The following is a 4,410-nucleotide window of genomic DNA, read 5'->3' on the forward strand; positions in this document are numbered from 1 at the left end:
TACCTCCGGAAAGGCACTCACTCTCCTAAATGTTCTCCATGTTCCTGACATTAGAAAGAACTTGGTCTCAATAAATCTTGTCAATAAGAAGGGATTCAAAGTTGTCTTTGAATCCGACAAACTAATCCTGTCTAAGAATGAGATATTTGCTGGAAAGGGATATGGTTGTAATGGTATATTCAAATTAAGTATTAATGAAGGAAATGTCATGCTTATATTGTTGATTCTTTTTCTTTATAGCATGATAGATTAGCACACTTAAATTTTAAATCAATTAAAAACATGAGTAAACATTGTTTAATTGCTTATAATAATGGATTAAATGAAAAATGTGAGATATGTGTAAAATCTAAAATGGCCAAGAAACCTTTCCCAAGTGTTGAGAGAAATTTTCAACTTATAGAACTAATTACTCTTGACATATATGAACTAAATGATGTATTAAGTAGAGGAGGTAAGAAATACTTCATAACCTTTATAGATGATTTTTCTAAATACACCTATATCTACCTTATGAGAACTAAGGATGAGGCCTTTGACATATTTAAACTATACAAAGCTGAAGTTGAAAATCAATTGGAAAAGAAAATTAAAATCCTTAGAAATGATAAAGTTGTTGAGTACTTTAAGAATGTGTTTAATTCTTCCTATAAAGAATTTGAATAGTACATTAAAGTTTTGCTCCTTATACCCTTCAACAGAATGGCCTGACCGAAAGCTAATGCACCCTTAAACCTGTGGTTGAAGCCTAACTTAGTATGAATAATAGACAGGAAGAAAACCTAACTTAGTCTACCTAAAAGTGTGAGGGTGCTTAGCATATTACAGAGTTCCAGATCATAAAAAAATCAAATTAGGACTCAAAGCAAAGAAAAGTATATGTTTGTTGGATATGCAAAACATAGCAAGGCCTATAGACTTCTAGATTGATAATCTAATATAATAATTGAAAATAGAGGTGTTGAATTCTTTGAAAATAAACTATGTTTTGAATCTACAAAAAATGATAGAGAACTTAAAAGAGAAACTCAGATCTCAATACCTATTGGTAACAATGAGAATGAAAGAAAAAGTGACACAACTATGACACCTACAGTAGAACCCAGAAGAAGTCAAAGAAAAAGAATCGAGAAACACCTAGGTTCTAATTTTATCTCTACTTAGTCAATTGTATTCTTGGTCGAAGTTGATAGAGAAAAGATTTTAAATAAGATACCCATTGTACAAAACATTGAAAATGATCCGAAAACATACAATGAGGCCATGACCTCTAGAGATGTTGCCTTTTGGAAGGAAGCTATAGATAATGAAATGGATTCAATAATGTCAAATAACACATGGGTACTAGTAGATTTGCCTCTAGGATCAAAACCAATCAAATGTAAATGGGTGTTTAGAAGAAAATACAATACTGATGGAATTGTACAAACTTTTAAGTCTAGATTGGTAGCCAAAGGATTCAGTCAAAAGGAAGGGATTGATTATTTTGACACCTATGCACTAGTGGCTAGAACAACTTCTATTAGAATAGTTATTACACTAGCATCCAATTATCAATTATCTATTCATCAAATGGATGTTAAAACTACTTTCTTAAATGGTGATTTAAATGAAAAAGTCTATATGGAACAGTCAGAAGGATTTGTTCTTTCTAGAAATGAGGTGAAAGTTTGTAAAAAGATTAAATCACTATATGGTTTAAAACAAGTACTCAAACAACGGTATGAGAAATTTAATTCTTGCATTCTAGCTTTTGGTTTTAAACATAATAGTCCTGATAGACTTGGTTACACCTTTCTGATGTTGGTAGACTCGGGCATAGTGCCCCTTCTTTCCACAAACATATCGGGATTCTTTTTTATTGTTGCTCTTTTTGAAGTTCCCATCATTCTTCTTTTACTTGTAATGCAGGGTTTGTCTTCTTCGATCCGTTTTCCACAAAATTAACCTTAGAGTTCAACATACCGGTTAGGGTCTTATCCCTACTGTCTCTAATTCGAGACTCTTCTTCAATATGAAGGTGTTGCTGAATTTGCTCAAAGGTAAGTTCTTCAGCCTTGTGCAGAATCTTCTTCTTGTAATCTTTCCAAGAGGGTGAAAGTTTGGCAATTATCGCTCCCACTTGGAAAGATTTAGGAAGGATGATGTCTAGACCTGTTCATGGGTCGGGTCAGGCTAAGCTTTTACTCTTTATAAGCAAGATTTTGTTAGGCTCGAGCCCGATCCCGGCTTGAACAACGGGCCTACAACATGAGCCCGAGCCCGGCCCTAATAAAAGGCTCGAAGCCTGGGCCCAAGCCTAAAGCCTGACCTAACAGAAAGATGGTCACCAGTGCTGAGTTCGCGTGACTGTGTTCACTAGTGACTGTGGTAACTGTGTTTGCCAGTGCTAAGTTTGCGTTGATAAAGCTGAACTGAGATTTTGACAGTGAAAAGGAGAAGTGAGTTCGTGTCTGAGAGAGAGAGAGAGAGAGAGAGAGGACTCACCGTCACTGTCGGTGCCTGTGTTCGCCGCCTCGCCGGTGCTTGAGTTTGCATCTGAGATTCTGAGAGAGAAGGAGAAGTGAGAAGAGGAACGAGAGAGAGAGAGAGAGAGAGAAAGGACTCACCTTCGGTCCGCTAGAGTTCACTGGTTGCATCGGTGAGTGTTCATCTGTTCTGTCTGCCTGAGAGTGTAAGGTTGTGAATGTGAAAACTAAGAACAAAGAACTGAGGCTTTGCTATGACTAAGAGAAAGAGATGAGTGAGAAGAGAGGGGTTAGGATATTTAGGGTTAGGGTTTTTGGTTTAACCTAAAAGTTGGGTTGGGCTAGGATTTTTTAACAAATTCCAAGCCCGACCCATAAAATAGTTGGACTCGGGCTTTTAGGCCCGAGGTCTAGCCTGCGGTCTCAAATCTGTGTTCAAGCCCATCTGGCGGTCGGGCTGGCACGTCAGGCTACCCGGTCCATGAACAAGTCTAATGATGTTAAGGGGTCGAATTTTATTTACTATCACCTGTAGTTCGTGAACTTGCTTCAGTATGGGCTTATGGTCGTTCATGGTGAAGTCAAAGTATTTTGCGATAAGATACTTATTCGTACCTCCTTCTTGCACCTTATATTTGAATTCTAGAGTCTTCCAAATTTCTTTTGGAGATGCAAGTTCCTTGTAGAGGTTGTAGAGCTAGTCTGATAAAGCGTTTAGTATATGCCATCGGCATAGAAGTGAATCATCTTCTCGTTTTGCTCTTTCCTTCTTCATTTTTTCTTCTTTGTTAGTGGGTTTAGGAAGTGATTGTAGATTTGGATCTAGGAGATAGTACAATTTTAATGTGGTCAGAAAGAAGATCATCTTGTCTTACCATCGACTAAAGTTTTCTCCATCGAACTAGTCTAGTTGAATAAGATCTTGGTTCATCATCTTGATCGAAGTCATGCTTGCTTTCGCCTCCATTGCAGAATAACATTCTAAAATTTGTGGTAAATGGGGTCATTGAGACTTGGAGGAGAAGCTCTGAGGTGTGTCTGAAGACATTGTCTTTAGAACATTATTTGCCCCCACTCAATTTCATTGAGTTTGTTGTTTGGTTATAGGTATATCCGTTCCCTGGATACAATAGTGCCTTGGGCGAGAATCTACAACCAGCAAAGTTGAAGATTCTCCCAAGAAACCTTTTGTGAGACAGTAGCAGACCGGATTGAGAGAGAGAGAGAGAGAGAGAGAGAGAGAGAGAGAGAGAGAGAGAGAGAGAGAGAGAGATTTTCGAAATTGTGTACAAATGCTTGATTCGCACTCAAATAAATTTTGAAGAGTCATGGGGCAAAGAAAGGTGTTGGTTCAGAAAAGACTCCTTGAACAATCATAGTTTCAAAAAGTGTGACTGTTAACTTTGAATGATGCATCTTGATCACACCTGATCGAATCGTGACCGTTGATCACATCAACAGTCAGCCTTACACCAAAAGCCAAAGTTGTGCTTCGTGAGCCACACGAGTGTGCACGAAGTGTGAGCAAAGTGTGCCTCATTGCAGCGCACACACGTGTGCACATGCGTACGCACATGCTGCATGATAGCAAGCCTCCATACTCTCATTTTCTATTTCTAAGAAGTGTGAATCAGCTCTTATTAAAATTTGTAATTTTTTAATGTGGGACAAGTTCAAAAATGATTTTAGTAAGAGAAAATATATTTTCTAAAATAAGTGTACAGGTGTAATTTCTCATATAATTGACCAATCAAACCCATTGGATTTAATCCCTAATGAGATTTAAATCCAAGAGTTCCAAGCTAGGAGAATCATGTGGTGGCATTTTCAGGCCTGCCACCTCGGCCCCAGGAATGCAGTCTTCAGTTTGATGTGAAACACCTTGATCACCATTTTTCATATACGCCTTTTTTATAAGCCGTGTGAAAGAGCTTTATGAATG

This window comes from Nelumbo lutea, chromosome 5, assembly GCF_056320005.1.
Source record: "Nelumbo lutea isolate HS-2025 chromosome 5, American lotus-T2T, whole genome shotgun sequence".
Taxonomy (NCBI): domain Eukaryota; kingdom Viridiplantae; phylum Streptophyta; class Magnoliopsida; order Proteales; family Nelumbonaceae; genus Nelumbo; species Nelumbo lutea.